The sequence below is a fragment of the Dasypus novemcinctus genome, chromosome 15 (assembly GCF_030445035.2).
Source record: "Dasypus novemcinctus isolate mDasNov1 chromosome 15, mDasNov1.1.hap2, whole genome shotgun sequence".
Taxonomy (NCBI): domain Eukaryota; kingdom Metazoa; phylum Chordata; class Mammalia; order Cingulata; family Dasypodidae; genus Dasypus; species Dasypus novemcinctus.
The window spans coordinates 24,360,634-24,379,622 of NC_080687.1; the positions used below are offsets into that span (position 1 = coordinate 24,360,634).

The following is an 18,989-nucleotide window of genomic DNA, read 5'->3' on the forward strand; positions in this document are numbered from 1 at the left end:
ACATAAAGGTTTATGCTCTCAGGTAGCCTAGACTGGTTATGGTCACTCAAAGACTGGTATCGTGTTTTCATGAAGTCTCCTGGAACCCAGGTGCTCTCCATCTTGCAGCTTTGCCTTCTTCAATGTGTGTCTTCTATCTTCAAGGTCACCTTGCTGTCTAATATAGATTCTGGAACTCCAGCCATCACATCCCCTTTACCAGAAAGAAAGATGAACAGGGAAAGGCTAAAAAAGGGTACCCCTCCTGGCTGTCAGCTACTTTATAAATGAACTTTCTGCTTAAATCTTATACGATGGACTTTAAACACATGCTACAAGCTGCAAGAGAAGCTGGCAAATGGACTTTGAACTGGGATCACAGTACAATCAGGCCGTAAATCTAAGGAGGATGGGGAAATTGGTTATTGGCTAGACAAAAGCAAACTTTGATACATCACATTTCTAAATTTGTCTTCACCAACAGCTATAACTTTTTTGTTAAAGTGATCATATGTTTTGATTTTAAAATATTTCTTTTTACAAGTTTCCTTTTCTGCTAAAACAGTGTGATGCTGAACTGAACTGAGGACTTGGTTCAAAAGCAGGATACATGTGCATGAATCCTAAAAGCATTGGTAATAGCAGAATAGTGGTTTAACTTCACCAAGAGATTAATCTGACCTATGCAATGCTGAATAAGAAATCCAGGGAAACGGATGATGTGGCTCAACCAATTGGGCTCCTTTCTACCATATAGGAGGTCCAGGATTCAATGCCCAGGGCCTCCTGGTGAGGGCAAGCTGGCCCACATGAGAATGCGGCCCCGTGCAGGAGTGCCACCCTGTGTGAGAGTGCCACCCTGTGTGGGAATACCGTCCCATGCAGGAAAGCCACCCTGCACAGGAGTGCTGGCCAACGCCAAGAGCTGGCGCAGCAAGATGATGCAACAAGAGACACAGAGGAGATAAGAAGACGTAGCAGAACAGGGAGATGAGGTGGCATGAGAGCAATCGCCTCTCTTCCACTCCAGAAGGTTCCAGGATTGGTTCCCAGAGCTGCCTGATGAGAATACAAGCAGACACAGAAGAACACACAGGAAGTGGACACAGAGAGCTAAGAGGGGAACGGGGAGCAGGGAGAGAAATTTTAAAAAAGAAATCTATATTGATATGGCTATTAAAAACTTCATAATCTTACATTGTGAAAACCTCACCTTTCTCAGGGAAAACTATATAAATTTAAAATTACTGAGATTGCATGTGAACCTCAATTCTGATAGGACATTCTTAGCTCTGGTACGTCACTCGCTCCCTGAAGGCAAGGGGTGATTCTTTTAACACTAATTCACTGCAGGAATCCCTATGCCTTAGTAGAAAATTCAATCCAAAGAAGAAATAAGAAACTTCCAACTTGTAGCTGCAATGACAGTTTACCCTCAAGTAATATGGAAGGCAAGTCACAATAGATGCCTGCCTACTGGAAACACACTTTATTGACAACATTTTTTTTCTCCATTATTCATTTCTTCAACAAGTGTTTATTGTCTACCTCTTCTATGTCTAGTGCTTGTCTAGGAATTACAGATATAGTGGGGAAGAAACTCGAGTGCCTGTGCTCGTGGAACTTCATGGTGGGAGACAGATGATAAAAAGTAAACAAATACAAAATATGAGATACAAACAAGTGAGACAGTAAATGAGAGTGAGGGCTAGAGCAGGAGTGGGTACAGAGGACAGAGGAGGCTCTAGAAGGCAGCACTTGAGCAGAGCCCTGAGGGAAGCTGCTGTGTGGATATTAAGAGGAAGAACATCCAAAGCTAGAGATCAGCAAGTGCAAAGGACCTGGGGCAGAAGCATGCTTTTTGGTAAAAGGGGAAGGAGGTCTGTTCCAAAATAAAGAAGGAAGTCAGTCTGCACCCTACTGTAGCCAATTACTCTATTCCTGCCCTACCATTCCACTTTTTACACTTCACTTTTTAGAACTCCCATGTTTAAATGAAAGCCAACTATAAAAGTAACCTAGCAAAATTTTGCCATTAAAACGTGATCGTTAAAAGCTGTCAGTTCCACCTAATACAGAGAGGGGAGGCAAGAGGAAGAAGAACCACAGGAACTCCCCTTGATTTCAAAGGTTTATTCTTTGGGGATGCATGTATAGTCTATGAGAGAGCGCAGGGCGTAAGCTGGCTGGACGGTAGTGTAGATAACATCTTCTGGGGGTGGTAGATGGTGTGGCCCGCGCACACAGGAATGGCTCTAAGTGAAGGACTGGGCAATCGTGAAGTGCCCGGTAACCAGGATTCTGTTGGGAGACCACTTCTGTATTACTGTTTCAGCTCAGCACTTGGTTTCTCTAATGACCCAAAACTCCTGCTGAAACTACAGCTGACAGAGCAATGGATTTTCTTCTTACTGACACATCAAAGGACAGTTTGCAGGAGCGGAGGTTTCAGAGCATCCACAAGCCCTGTCCTTGGACCTGGTGCCTATCAGCTTTTCTACGACGCCTCCAACACCTGTGTACTCTGCCGTGACCAAGCTCGTCACTGGCTCTGGAGGATAACACATGGATTATTTAATCACTGTCTCCTCAGACAGACATCTTTCATTGAAATCCAGAGTCAAAATGATTTGGGCCCTGTGCTAACAAGATCTTGAGGTGATGGACCCATCACACTATGTTTGAAGTACTTAATTTTATCAGTTCATGTAATCATCTATTGTATTTGTTCGTGTCATCACTTATTTTTTTTATATACCAAAATAATGATCGGTATTGGTATTATCTTGATCTTGGTTATTCTCATCAGCCACATCTACTAAAATGTCCATGCTCTCCAAAAGAAATGGAGAAACACCCAGAAGACACAGTCCTTATTCTCACACGGAAATGAACACTTACAGACATGACAATGCCAAGAAGAAGAGATTGGCATATCCTATTCCAACAAAAACGAGGTTTTAAACAAAAGCACACCTCTCAAGCGGTGTTTTTTTTTTTATGCGACACATCATTCAACCACACAGTAATAATAAGCAATGTCCCCCAAAAATGCACAGAAATCATCATGTGGACAACTTTGTAAGATTAGGGGTTTGGCATATAACTGCGAAGCTGAGGGGAGTGTGAGCAGGTTTCCCCTAAAAAGCACCAGATCCCAGTTACTCTGCAAAGGCAGTAGAAGACACACAATGAAGGGTATGTCCTGGAAGGCTCTTTCATCATTTTACGTGGGTTCATACAACTCTTCAACACTTTGTAATGGAGAAGGCGAAGCCTCTGACTGAGAACAGAGCCAAATGCCCTCCTGATAGGAAAGCCCTGTAGCCTCCACTTAGTGGTAACAGAACCTTAACCTGCGCCAGCTCCCAGCTTTTCAGTGGGAGAGGAGCTAGTGGGACGATGCAGCCTTGGTTTGCTTCACTTCTATCCTCCTGCTCTGAAATGAGCTGTCCCAGGCTAGGGTTTATCTCAAAACATCAAGCGCAACCTGGGCTCTTTCTGCCCTTGTTCTCTCCCCACTGAAGCACAAGAAAAGAACCCCAGGGGGCTTTGTGTTGATGGTTCTGAGGGAGCTGTCCAGAGCCTGTCCCCCAGGGTGCAACTGGGGCCAGGATACCCTGCCCCTGTGGGTGGCACAGCAGCCTTTGGCTCTTGGTTGCCTCATTCAAATCCGAAAGAGGCTGCATCGGCCGGTTTGCTGGGCTTTCGAGGATCTTTTGCTTGCTTTCAGTGTACTTCTCAATGGCAGGCAGCCAATATTTTGTTTACTGCTCAAAAAGCGAACTCAGGATACTTCCTCCCGTCCGGTCCATTTTTTAAAAAAACATGAAGCTCTTGGCTTGCAGTCGTGGCCTCCTGCTTTCACATGCTCGGCCTGAAACAATGACTTCCTGCCAGCGGCAGCGCCAGGCAACTGCTGCCCAATAGGCCTGCCCACCCCGGGTGGGTGGGGACAGTGCACAAACTCTCGTTCTTCTGGAATCCTCCAAGGGCAGTGGCCACTGGCCCCGCAGAGGTCCATTCACAGCAATGCCAACTCTTGGACACTTCAGAGAGTTGTGCTTTTCCCTTCCTTATCACTTTCCGCCTTAGAATTACAAAAGGTTAGTCTATTTTCCAAAACTCTGTGTTCAGGCTAGTGTGTATAACTCCACTCACAGCAATTAAAATAATAATACTTCGTATAAAGTTCAATCAATCATGGCAGTCCCTCCCCACCTTGTTTTTCACGTCACATTTGCAAGGTGGCAACCCCCGCCGTTTGCCCTCCAGTGTTCTCTTAAATCCTGCAGTTGCTCTGGTAATTGAGCCTCCCTTCTGGCATCCTCTGGAAGGCTAATTGAATACAGCAGGAAGCAGTCACTGAGAGCCCTTTTAGGGTTTCTACCTCCTTTCAATTGCATACTTTTCCAACGGGAAACAAAGCTGCTAAATTAAGGAGGAAAGTAACCCCCTCCTTTCCCACTTAAACTTTCCCCAGCATATACATTCTGATTATTCCAAGGTATGTTGCTTCACTTCCACTAAAAGTTTTCCCCTAATTACCTAGAGGCATCCAGGTGTGGCTGAAAATATGCTCAACCCGGGGAGTAAGTATGTGTACCAAAGGGCAGTGAGTAGTAGAGCAAAACAGCTTGTGCAGGGTGCAGCGTGTTTAAAACAACCTGTGGCTATTTATTTGGTGACTCAAGCAGGATTCAGAGGCCAGATGGTTAGCATATTGCAAAGGCTGACAGTCACTTTCATTTGATTGTTTAAGAATAAGTTCACACAGGAAAGGAGGTTTCACACATCCTTTTCCATTCTGTATGTTCCAGTATTGAATTAAGTTGCCTTATAAGCTGTTATCTCGAGGAAGGGGAAAAGACAACCTTGCAATCATATTTGCTTTGCATTGAAGGTCAGATAGAAAGGTGAGACTTAATTATCGAACAGCATGGAAATGCACTTGTAAATAAATTAAAAATAGAGATTGCAATCATTTTTTGTGCCTTTTTTCTCTAAAATAATAATTTTTAATTTCTATTTGTGAAATAGTAGTTTAGACTAATACATGGAAATAACTGAACTAAAGTCATATAAGTAAAAATCTAGTAGATAGTGGAAAACAATAGAATATACTCTCAGCCTCTGGCACATGAAAGTTGCATGTAATTATCAAAAGAGCGTAGAATATAAGTTCAGAAAGCCCTGGCTCAAGTCCTCTTTCAAGTCTTGCATGACATTGGGCAAATGGTTAATATTGCTGAGATTTACTTTCTTTATTCTTCTGGAAGTATGAGAATAATATCTCTTGGATTTTTATTGTATCAGTAAAATCATACATGTGCAGGAAGTTACTTTATATCAAGAATGAAGAACTATGTCAAGTAGTTATTAGAACTACACCAGTCACTCAGATGGCCATAAACACCCTCTTGTGCTACTTTTATATTGTGTTATACACCCGAAGTAATTGAAATGGGTCCTTTCCTGAAAGGTGCGGACATTTCAGCATGTTATTTAATTTCTTTGGAATCTGGAGAAACTTGTGGGAAGTGTTATTTAATAACAAATAATAGAGCTTCTCAAACTTTAATGTGTATGTCGATCCCTGGAATCCTGTTCAAATGCAGATTGTGATTCAGGTGTTGGGGGTGGGGTTGAGATGCTACTTTCTGGACAGGCTCCCTGGCGATGCTGACACTGCAGGTCCTCAGATCCCTCTGAGCAGAAGGGAGTGGGAGAAGCATATGGGGAAGAAGAGCTAACTCTTGAAAGTGTCCTTCCTCTTATTCTATTCTTTCTCAAACCCTGACTTACCCAGCTTGCATAATAATAGGGCTCATGAACCATAGGTGAACCAGAAAGAGTCACTCATATCTTTCTGGTAGGAAGTGGTAACCTACCTGGTAACCAGGTAACTGCAATCAGTTATTTATTCTGAGCATCGCTCTGAAGTGCCGATGGCCTCAGCTTCCATTAAGGGTCCTCCAAGGGAGGGTGCAGGCAGCATCTTCCTGGCATGAATCATTTATTTGCCCCACCAAAGGCAAGGTGCTGCTGAAATGCGATCTGTGACATCACTACGAAACAAGAGAAGAGCCTCTTGGGTTTTGGAAGCATCACAATGAATGCCTCTTCCCTATGCATCTCTTTAGGTCACCCACGTGTCACAGAGGACCATGAAAGATCTGCTTTCTGGCGTTTGGGAGGAAATAACTAGAAGTCATGTAAAAATCATGGTGATAGTTTCTTTTCCCTGCTGACCTCTGTGGTCCTACTCCCTTGTGACTCCTGTATGACTTTCCTTCTTTTTTCTGTCAATTTACCTGTCAAAATAAGTGATCAAACTCTACTTATTTTCAACCTTGGTAAAAAAGGGCAGTCAAGCCAATCCAGATGTAAAAAACCTATTACCTCTTGATTAAAGTTTTTGCAACACAAGTTTCTTTCATCAGCACGTTTTCCCCGCTCCCTGTTCTATAAATATCAGTGTTCTTACTTTGTCCTACTGTTCTTCTCACTCTATATTCCTTCCCTGGATGATCTCATCCACTCTTATTACTTCAACTCCAAACTCTATATCTTCAACTCTGACTTCCCATGAGTTTCAACCTCACAAAACCAAATTGCCTGCTGGACAATTCTTGGGAATATACTACAGGCACCACATGCTCAACTTATCAAAATATAAATCCTGTTCTTGCCTAGATCTGCTTTTCCTCCTGAACTCCCCATTCATTTATTCTCCTCACTGTTTTCCCCTCAGAAACACATAATCTGGGGGCTCACAACATCCTATGATCTCAAACACCATCTGTATGCTGATGCCTCTCAAATCGACTTAACATCATCACTATGTCTCCAATATAGGTCTCAAAATCAACATGATTTTAAAAAAAAACAAAGACCTTTTGGTGGCACATTTCAACACACTACCAAGCTGCTCTTTGCCAGTCATTCCCATCTCAGTAAACAGCACCGCCATCTAGCCAGATGTTCAGGCTAGAAAACTAGCAGCCATCTTGGGATCTTCTCTCCATCTCAAACCCCACATTCAATCCTCCAGAAAATCCTGTTGCCTTCACCACACCCTAATTCAAGTACTTACCACTTCACCTCATAGTTCAAGTTACTATATCACTTGCTTGTGCAAGATAGTCTCCTTGTTTCCATTCTTTCCCCTCCATCCCATTCTCTGTACAGCTGAGTGAAAATCATGTACCATAAATTAGATCTTAGTATTCTTCAGTGGCTTTCCTGAACATTTGAAACAAACTCCATTCTCTTTTTTTTTAATAGAATTTTTTTCTTTATTTTCTTTTAAATGTTACATTAAAAAAATATGAGGTCACCATATACCCCACACCCACCCGTGCCATCCCTCCCACATCAACAAACTCTTCCATCATTGTGGCACATCCACTGCACCTGGTGAATACATTCTGGAGAATCGCTGCAGCACATGGACAGTGGTCCACATTGTAGTCCACACTCTCCCCCAGTCCACCCAGTGGGCCAGGGCAGGACACATAACGTCCAGCATCCATCCCTGCAATACCACCTGGGACAACTCCAAATCCTGAAAATGCCCCCACACCATCTCTCTTCTTCCCTCTCCCGACCATCAGGAGACATTGTGGCCACCCTCTCCACATCACTACCACAATTTCCTCCCTTACTAATCACAATAGTTCCCCAGTAAGTCCACTCTAATCCATACTCTATCCTCCATCTTGTGGACCTGGGATGGCTATGTCCAGTCCCCCTCTACATCAAGAGAGGGTTTAGATTCCACATGGCTGACGGATGCAATTCTCCTGCTTGCAGCTGTAGGCACTCTTGGCTCCCTGGTGTGGTGGTTGACCCTCTTCACCTCCCTGTCAGCTGGCCAGGGTAAGTCCAAGAAACCAGAGGGTAGGAGCTGCAAGCCTGCTGAGGCCCAAGGCCTGGCCATCATATGGACGGTTCAGAGATTCAAGTCTCCTGTGTATACACACCAACTGAAATGCCAACCACAGGTCCAGTAAAAGTAACAGAAGAGGCACGTGTAGAAAGGTTATATCTGAGTCCAACTCCATCACACTCAGGAACACAAACCCCAAAGTAGGGCCAACTGACATGGCCCTGAAATCCAGAGCCATCTGCCTTGACCAAAGAACCTGTGGGTTGCTGCTGCCCTCAGGAGAACCATCACCTGGGTTTCCATCTACCTTGGCTGTCTCTGGTACCCTGCTGAGGCATGCATAAGCATCACCCCCTGATGACCTCCTGGCTCTTTTTTGGAGACTCATAGCCATATAAACTCATTTGTCCTTTCCATTTCCCCCTTTTATTGAAGGTCAAAATGCAGTTTTTAACACCTGATATTACATGTAGACTGAGATATTCTGCTGGTCTGAGTTGACCTCTTTGTTTATGGTCTTTTTGTAGTTACATCATCAGCTGGTGCTTGGTAGCAATCCCTCAGTGCCAGGGCCCATTCTCTTTTTAATGGTCAAAAAATGATTGACATTTGTCATACTAGTAGTTACCAGGGCTATGTATCAATAAATTTTGGAGTTATGGGGGCGATTGAAACTGGAAAAGGAGAAAAACGATTATGCAATTGTCACTGGATAATTAATGTTTGCCCCATTCATTGTCACTAAAAATGCATTATCTGAATATCTCCAGACCTGAAAAGTTTAAAATACAATTAATATATGAATTGATATTATCAATGCACAAGAATAGGATCTTTTGATTGTGTTTTCCTTTTTTTCTTTAAAATGTGAGTGCCTGTAAATACAATTCCAGCACACTCGAAAATGACTTGCTGATCACTTCTACTTGCTGCTGCAGATGTTTCCTAGTCAAATCATTTGTCCACTAGTTACTTCCCATAGTACTTGCTCATTCTGGAAACTTGCTTTTGAGCCACTTCCTCTTGCCTTGGCTATCTTCTTCATGCACCAGTGTTCTGTGGTCTGAGGCTTTTCTTAGCCCAGTTCCATCATGCAGTTTGGGGGTAGAATCATCATTTGTTCTTGACAGAAGGAACACTGACAAGCTGATTGAGAATTAAAAAAAATAAGTGTCCTCTTTTACCGAAGATGTTCTTGAATGCTGAAACCTAAATAGATTTGGAATAAATTAAGGAGTTAATTGTCATAGAAGAAGTTGGGGTTGAAATAAACTAGGATGATGATAAGATAATAGAACATATTCTTGGGGTTACTTTCCCAAGCCATGGTCTTAAGAAGTTTGTATAGAATTTTATTCCTTGTATTATGAGGTAATCTATCCCATACAACATAATACCTCACAATACTTTAGGGGGGGAGATGGATTAATTAAAAATTATGATGCAACTTAATGTTACCATGTCTTCAATCATTTTCTTCTCTTTTTTTTTTCAGTTAGAAAAGACTAATTAATCAAGAGTAAAAAGGGGATAGGGTGTATTAAACAGAAAACAGATTCTTCCCCTGAGTAACAATCAGCCAATTATTTTACCTATCTGATCCTCACTTTCCTTACACATGAATTATCCCATAAGCAATTGAATTAGATTCTTCAGTATATTAATACTTACTCCTGGTATCAGGAACAGGTCCTTTATGAAATTCATTAATTTTATGAGTGATAAGCAATTAAGTAAACAATATAAGATCTTCTGCTTAATTTACTACATTCCATTCTCCCCTACAGAGTATAGTCACAACTAGCTACAGGTAGAGCCACACACGAGTCCCGATCAGGAGTTGAAAGTGACACATCTCTTAGATTTCAAATTCTGAAGTTCTCCTGCTGGATCACAAAGCTCCTGGATTTTGTCTGCTCCCACTTCCTCAAACTTCCTCTGGTGGTGGGTTGCAGAAATGGTCCCATTTATCCCCCTTTCCCGCCCCTCCCTGTATCGGCACCTCTGGGTAACATGATTCTGCTGTTCATCCCCATCAAGAAGTAGAGTCTAGTTCTCCTCTCTTTGAATCTGGCTGGCATTGTGCCTGTAGAATGTTGTGGAAGCGATGGGGTGTCAGTTCCAAGGCTAGTTCCCAGAAGCCTCACACGCTCTTGCTTGCTCTTCTGGTATCCTGTCCTCCCCTTGTAACAAGCCAGGCTAGCCTGCTGGATGATGGGAAGACCATGTGGAACAGACTTCAATCAGTTCTGTTGTTCCAACCATGGGAGAGACCCCAGTCACGATCAGAAGTCATCCAGCTAACTCACAGACTCATTAGCAAAAGTAAATGTTATTGTCGTCAGCCATGGGGGTTCGGGTTTTCCAATTTGCAGCATCGTTGTGAAAATAGATAAAACTAGGAACGTGCCCCGTTAATGCTTACCTCTAGTCCTTCACCTCTTTTCTAGTCTACCAGCCCATCACCCTTCCATGGTTTCACATGCCTTTCTAGCCACATTTATCCTGGAGCAGATGTGCAGGCATAAGTAGAGTCAAGAGGTCAGCAATGAAAAGCCTGGCAGATTTCAAATCCTTGGCCTGAGATGCTATTATATGGTCAGGCACATTCCTGACCTTGGGTTGCAGGTGATACCCTGAATCAAATCTATAATTTCTTGTCTTCTTTTAGGTCTTATTGATGCTTGGTTATTTTTTTCTCTTTTACTGACACCCCAGGATATTCATTACAAAGGATTTTCCCTCTATCTGCCCTGGCCTCATTACCCAGCACCAACACTTGTTCTCATTGGTTTTATATGGGTGAATCTTCTTTCCAGAAGACTGGATTAACCAAGCAGAGGATTCCTTCTTTCTCCTCCTCCTCCTCTCTTCAAAATCTCCCTGCTTGTCCATACATCCTAACTTCATTCTGCTTCATCCATAGAGTCAACACCTTTTCAACAAGTATTTATTTAGGGTATATGGCAGGAACTTGAGGGCAAGGAAATAATTCCTGTCTTGAGCCACTCTTAGTTTAATCGGTGGTAGGTGGGTTGGTAGAAAACAAGCATGTGAGAAATTAAATTTGTGGATTATGGCATCAGGGCTTAATGTAAAGAACAAAGACCTGTGGAGACACCAGAGGTTGGAGACACTGGTTCTGTTTGGAAGAGTCAGCAAAAACTCTAAAGGGATAACATTTAAGCTACAACATGGAAAACCCACAAGCTTTTCTAGGTAGAGAAGGGAAGAAAGAAAATAGCCATCTATTTCCTCCCTGGTGATTCACTCCTACCCCTGCCCTTTGCAATCGGCTTCCATCACTGCCATCCTGTGAAATGTTTTTTTTGACAACCTTCTAGTCATCAAAACGACAACCTTGACCATTTTTCCACAGCAGTTCCCTCCGTTGACTCATCCCTACTTAATAAAGGCCACAGTTACCTTTCTTTGAGTGCTTATTGTACATCTGACCTTGTACCAAACACCTTCATCTCATTTCATCCTCATAATAGCCCTCATTTAAAATCGGGGACAGATGGACAGGGAGGGGTTAGATAAATTTTCCAAGGGCACATGGCCTCCAAAGAGCAGAATGAGGGCTTAAACCCATGTTTGTATGATTCCAAACCTGTGCACAATCCTGCCCCTTTCTTTCTTTGGCTTCTGTGTTTCTGAACTAACCTCTTTCTTCTGCTACTGCATTGACTGCTCCTTCTCTTCCTCTGTTCCTGAAACCTTATCAACCACTGAGTTCCATCATCAACCTTCTGGTTTCTCCACTTTCTTCCTCTGTGATCTCCTTTCCATGGCCTCTGCTTTCATCTCTCTGTAGTTGCCTCTAAAATCCCAGAAGCCACAATCTTGCGCTTAGAATGCCTGCAGGATACCTTAATTTGGTTTTTCTAATGGCATCTTAAATTCAACTACTCCAAAATTGGATCATTGTCTTCCCTGAAAACCAATTCCATCCAATTCTACCTCCAGACCATTTTCTCTGAGTCACTGGGGCTAAAACTTAGAGTTGGCCTCTTATTTCTGACAACCCCCCTCTCCCCTCCCCACATCAAATCAATTTCTGTCTTTGAAATGTCACTTGTATCACCATTCCTTGCCTTTCCCACTGATAAGACATTATTTATTACTCACTACTTCTCATCTGGGCTGTAATAACCGCCTGTCTGGACTTCCTGTCTCCAATATATCTCCCATTCAGTCCACCTCTGTGGCATTACCAGATGAATCGTTTTGATGTTCAGCTTGGATTATGTCACTTCTCTCCTCGAAAAACTTTAATAGTTCCCATTCTTGCTGAATCAAGTCTAAAATCTATAGCTAAGTGTTCTAGGCCAATATGAGCCTAAACTTCCAGGTTTTTCTGATTGCTCATCAGCATACTCATTGTGTTCTAGTAGCCAGTGGCAGGAGTCACCCTACATATCTTCATGCACCCTACTTTCTTTTTTCTCCTAGCTCTGCTTGATAAAAGCTTTCTAGCCTCAAAAGCCTTTCTTCATTGGCATCTCCTCCTTGAAGATTTCCCCCATCCCTTTAAAAACATGATGGACCTGTAACAGTTTTTTGTTGCTCATAATATTTGCCTCTGTATTAGGGTACCTATTTTATCCCTAACTTAAATGATATTTAAAAGTAGGAATGAATGACTGTCCAGCATAACATGAACCTCTATTCTCCTTGATGTAAATATTTAGAAAATTGAATCAAAATAATCAGGTATGATGATAAGAATATGGTTGCAACTATGGTTTTATAGCTCAGGGATAATCCTTTTTAAAATATGAAAATATACTCACACACATACACGAAACTAGACTGTAGAGGTATATGCCATGTGGTTGCTAAGAAGCAAATAGCCTTAGGAAAATTTAAATCTTATGCAGTGTTAGCCTCTTACTGATGAAAGTTTTTATGCCAGTGCCATTGAATGTGAATGGTTGGGTCTTCTAAACCACTTATTTGTAGAATCATGGATTGATAGGAAAAGTCAGTTCTGTAGAGAACTACTTTGGGATTTTGACAAATGACTTTTGTGGCCAGTTTGGGTAACCAGCTCTACTCTGCTCTGTGTATTTTGGCAGGTCCGTTCTTGAAAGATATGATTATGTATAACTCTGGCAAATATATCCTAAGTGTGTATCCTCATTTCTTTGCCTCTTGGATTTAGTGAACCTTTTCATAATAGGAATCTTACATGTTTCTTTAGAAGATCTAACCAATTGATATTGGCATTATAAGAAATTCTCCCTGAATTCCCCATTCATTGAAAATTATGTCAAAATTTGTAATATGCATATTTACACTTTAAAGAAAGATATGTGGAAAGATTACAAGGAATAAAATAACAGTTTGAGTCAGTGTCAATATAGTCTACTTTTTTTCCCCAAATCCAATTGTCTTAACTGAAAAGGACATTCCCTAAATTCACACTCTTTACCCTACCAGCCAACAAACACAAAAAGATTTCTTCACTCTAGTAAATTGGATGTTTCCTATTCTTTTTTTTTTTTTTAAGATTTATTTATTTATTTATTTCTCTCCCCTTCCCCCCCCAGTTGTCTGCTCTGTGTCCATTCACTGTGTTCTTCTGTGACCGCTTCTATCTTTATCAGCTGCACCGGGAACCTGTGTTTCTTTTTGTTGCGTCATCTTGTTGTGTCAGCTCTCTGTGTGTGTGGTGCCATTCTTGGGCAGACTGCACTTTCTTTCATGCTGCGCGGCTCTCCTTACGGGGTGCACTTCTTGCACGTGGGGCTCCCCTACAGAGGGGACACCCCTGCGTGGCAGGGCACTCCTTGCACACATCAGCACTGCTCATGGGCCAGCTCCACATGGGTCAAGGAGGCCCGGGGTTTGAACCGCAGACCTCCCATATGGTAGGTGGATGCCCTATCCATTGGGCCAAGTCCGCTTCCCTCCTATTCTTATACCATATTAAAAGTTCAAACTCTGCTCCTCCCCTTTTTTTCCCTCCCTCCCTCCCTCCTTCTTTCCTTCCTTCCTTCCTCCCTCCTTCCCTCTTTCTTTTCCACCTCTTTATCTCACTTTCTCTCTCTCTCTCTCTCTGAAAATGTTCCAATCCTGTGGATTTGACACCCTTGATCTTTCTTTTCTTCTTAAAACACTTTTTTACTTGGTTTCCAGGACATCCCACTCAGTTTTTCTTCTTCATATCTGCCTGCTCTTTCTTATCTGTTTCTCTTGTTCCTTTATTGACCAAACCACTAAACATTACCCTGTTTTAGCCTCAGGCCTGAGACATGTTTGTTGCCTGTCTACCCTACCACCATGGTGCTCTCATATAGTCTCATGGCAGTAAATGCTGTCTATATTCCATTTTATGTCCCCAGATATGAATATCCAACAGCTTCCTCCTTGGTTTATCTACTTGATGTCTAATAAGCATTTGAAGTTTAACATATCCAAAACTGAGATTTCTCCAGAATGAAACAATAGAAACTTGCTATTTCCACTGCCTTCCCAATCTAGTTTTATGTCAATTCCATTCTTCTTATATGGTTATGCCAAAAGAGTTGGAAATATTTTTCATTTTCAGTGTATCAGTAAATCCTGTAGACACTACCTTCAAATATATGCAAAGTTTAAGCCTCCTCATCACTGCCATGCCACCACTCTGGCCCAAGTCTTCTTCTTTTGCTTGGATTTTGACAACAGCTTCTTTTCTTCCTGTCTGCCTACTTTTGCCCTTGCCCCCATTTGGTTTATTCTTAATTAAGAAGCCACTATGATCCTGTTAAAAACATATGTCCATTTTGTCACAACTTCACTAAGAGTAAAAGCCTTACTGCAACTCAAGAACTTTTAGAGTTTGTTTTCCAATGACTGTTCAGTTCTGGTCTCCTCCCAACTCCCCTACCCCCTACCTCCTAAATTCACTCATGCATATGGGCGTTTGGAAGCACCAGCCTCCTCACTGTTAGTGTGACACACACCTCCACAGCCCACCACATGCCCTTGAAACTACTGTTTTAGTTGCTTCTACTGCCTTCCCCTGTAATTACGTGGCGGGCCACCTGTCTTCGCTTATTAGAGGAAAAAGTTTACAGTTCTTGAGGCCATGAAATGTCCAAATCAAAGCAGGATCAGAGATGCTTTCTCACGAAAGTCAGCTACTGGTGACCTGGCATCCTTTCACGTGGTGACCAGGCTTATGGCAGGGCTGTTATGCTCAGCCTTGAGCTACCCTGTGGGCCTGACCCCTTGGAGGTCTCTTCCTGTCTGTCTGTCCTCTGTTGGTTCTAGACTGCAGGACGTCTCTCAGACTCTAGGGCTTCTCTCTTTGAGCTGCGCTGTAGGTGATACTGGAGTTCTCTTCTCTCACATGAGAGAATCAAAATAGCAGGTTCCTTTATCTCTGCATCTCTCTCTCTCCCTGTGTCTCCATTTATTTAAGACCCAGCAAGAGGGCAGAGACTCAACCAGATTCACTTCTCACTGACATAGTCCAATCAAAAGCAATCTGACCAATTTAAAGTGAATCTAATGCAATCAAAGGGTACCACACCCACAGGAATTGATTAGTCTAAGAACATAATCTTTTGGGATTCAAAAAAGAACTTCAAACTATCAGGAGCTCCTTGTTCAAAAGTCCAAAGTCACTGTAGCAGATGCTTTTAATACCCTACCCATATCCCCTTAGCTCACCACAGGTCACTTGGAGTTTCAATGAATAGTGCTATATACACTTGATGACTCTGTACCTCAAGCCCCCTTGTCTATCTGTCTGGGACATTCTTGGACATGGAGGCCAGAAGTGTCAGAGAATCAGTGCTCTAGCTTCTCATCCTTCAGGAAGATAACTCGGAAGCACGTTCTACACAGTCACTCAGAGGGCCCCCAGTGAAGGTGAGGCCCAATGGCTGGCAGCAGTAACTCATTCATTAATACATCTTTCACTGGCTTTTATTCTTTCTTTTCTAACTTCCTTCACTTCCTCACTTTGCTTTGTGGAATTGTCTTCCAAATAAACCTCTTGTCTGAAAATCTTTGACTCATGACTAGTATTTTCAGGGGTGGGGTGGGGGAGGGATGGATACTAAGATGGTTCCCTGGCCACTTAATTAAAGTCAAAACTCCAACTATTGCCACAATATACTCCTTCCTGTTTTGTTATTTCTATTCAGTATTTGTCTCTCTTTAAAATACTATGTTTTATTTATCTTGTTTATTTTCTATGTTTCATACAGAAAGTGACATGGGTCAGTTATGTCTACTTTATTCACACCTGGCTATCCAGACCCTAGAACAGTGCCTAAGTGCCTAGCATATATAGGCACTCAATAAATGCTTTGTGACTCCTTTGACATGAGAAAAGTAGGACATCTATTTTCAAATAGGTCCAGCATTATAGAAACTTGGAGATGGACTAGGCCTCACATGTAACTGAGTCCTCTTCCTTTTCAGTACAGAAATCCCTGTGATGACATTCCTGACGTGATTCCCCCACCAGCTCCAAGAGTTGTACAACTCAGGTCACCCTCCTTTCTAGTTACCAGTTCAAGAATGCTACAATGGCATGTGAGGACAGATTTGCTGGGGCTCATGGGAAAGGTTTTCTTAGCCTTGCTGAAAAATCTTTTGGAAGCAACTCACTCTGTAGATGTAAATTCCCATGCAGCCTGATTGCTACTGGCAGTCAGCCTAAGACTACAAGAGGATTGGCCTGGGGATGCAGCTAATGTTGTGGATGAAAGAACAAAAAGATGGAAAGAACCTGAGACTTTGAAGATATCTGAACTCCTGGCTCCTGTAATCATGGCTGGCCCTATCTCTGGGTATACAGATATATGAGCTACTAAATTTCCTTATTAATTAAAATAGTTTTCTTCCATTGTCTGCCACACCCATGATAAAAAGGAGGGTTACAAAGAATAATGGACACAAGGAACTGAGAAGGATTAAGTCAATTATTGGGGCATTCCTGATGATACAGTGATCTGTGTTAGGAGGCCACCTCGCTATGGCACCCCTCAACTCTCATTATTATTACTTTTGACCCTCATTAACCACTTTTGGATTTTACAAATAAATGTTAAGAAGGAACATACAGAAAGTAGTTTATTTTATATGCAGTAAATCAGCTGACTTTACCTATGGGGTATCTATTTCCAACCTGTTACATACATTCTGGAATAATCTGCCCTGTGGTATATAAACTTAATTTGCCCTCATTACTGATTACCAACAGTCCCTACATCTTGCGTCTTTATAATTTAAATCATCTTACACTTGAAAGCAAAGGGTTCCTTATAATCACAAACATGTTCATTAAACATAATCCAAGAAGCTCATGGATGCAGTAAAAATTATTATATAATTCAAACTTGAAAGGGCTAAAGTACACCTGAGGAAGTAACTGACAGGATTTTATTATCTTGGATCACAGATAAATTAACCATAGGTATCTAACTGAAAATGATACTGGAGTTATTGCACATTTGGAGCACCACTATGAATCTTCAACTTTATGAGATGCAAAGTTTCAGACTGAGATCTGTCCACATTCAGTGGACAGATCTTCTGTTGCCTTCAAGCTTTCAGATACAAACAGTTCCCATAAATAAATGAATTTACACAAACCAACTCATTCATAAAATGTGAGTTATTTTCACATGTTTTCCAAGCATTTTCATGAGACTGTTTCTTTCTCTGTTTCATGAATGAGGTAACTACAGTTGGAGCACGCTTGGACATCTTCGCAATAATTTCTTCTACCAGACAGCCCCTCGAAATTAGCTCTGCATAATCCTTCTTTGGGGGAGAAAAAGAGATTGCTTCTTAAAGACCAGCTTGAAGTGTGTGTTCTGTGTAACGATGCCAGTTAAGAGAGGAGAGTGGGTCGACAGCAGACTTGGGAAAGTTTTAATCATTGAACTATGCAGAACAACGGGGGCTGTGGTGGGAAGCAGGAGGGAAATGGAACTGCCTTTGCAGAACCAAGCTAGCCTACAGGCATTCCTGATCTGAGGAAAACACTTTAATTAATATGTAAAACAGCAGTGGGAAGAAAAGCGAAGGTTAATTTCCAAACCACATCACTACAAGTGGTATTCAGGTTATGAAACCTTGGGAAACTTATAGGTGTTCCTGTTTAAAGACATAGAGGTGCTTTTGTGTGTGAGCAGCTTCTCAGGTACTCAAAAGCCCTTTTATCCACCCCCCTACAGTAGCATTACTCTTTCTGTGCTGAAAAACATTGCCTTTGATTGGCAGGCTGTTGTTTTTAATTTGCAGTTTTGGGAAACCACGGAGGGATTCGCAGTGACTGGAAAGCAATTGTTCGGGACCAGCCTTAAAGGAGCATTCAGGAGAGGGAGAGCCGTTCGCTTTCCTTTCCACTTGCTTGCTGCTTCCTTTGTTTCTGCTGCCAGCCACCTTTTGGAATTTGTGAAACAGCCCGTCTTAGGCAGCTCAGGAAACCGTTCTGTACTTGCCTGCGGTAAGACTGTAGCTCATTTCCTGGGTTGGGGTCTCAAATCCTGACCAGAGCAGAGTGTATCAAATTCTCACTATGCAGAGGATCAGAGCCTGAATGAAACTGAAGTGAGATATGCAAGGAAAACAGAAATGGCAAGCCTTTCTCAAGATTGCACTGAAATAACTCCATTCAGTGCTTGAGCAATGAACACAATTAAAGAACAGGCGCAGCCTCCTAAAGACGTGCCGACAGGTGAATGCGTGCGTGCATCCGGGGTTTGTGTGTTTGTGTGGGAGTGACTCATGATGCTTCCTCTTCAATGTCTTGCAGATTCCTTAAAAGCAACATGTCTCAAAACTGCTCCTTCTCTTAGATACCCTACTTGGGAGAAGTCAACAGCTTGGGAATAAATGCTGTCTTCTTCCCAATCATCACTATCCAACACAAAGCCAAGTCCTGACCACCGGAGCATCTCCAGAATAGTTACTAAACTTTATCTGTCAGACTCTTTGGAGAATCTATTAAAACTCTCTCCAGGACAAAAATCATGTTTGCACATCCATGCATAATTTGCACACACTTTCAGGTGTTTTCACCTCAAGCTCAGTTAAGATTTCTACTCTAGAATCTGTCCCACCATTCCATGTCTACTGTCATTGTCTCTTTTGGGGACCTTCAGTG

General features: G+C 42.2%; 1 long non-coding RNA gene across 1 annotated transcript in view; it reads right to left on the bottom strand.

Moving 5' to 3' along the window:
• Window positions 1-18,989, bottom strand: part of LOC105747362 (uncharacterized) — a 21,062-nt gene continuing 2,073 nt past the window's right edge. The window contains exons 3-4 of the long non-coding RNA XR_001119427.3: window positions 5,871-6,047; window positions 1-193 (exon numbers count right to left, since the gene is read on the bottom strand). This is a non-coding gene — a long non-coding RNA (uncharacterized lncRNA). The remainder of the gene's footprint in view (window positions 194-5,870; window positions 6,048-18,989) is intronic.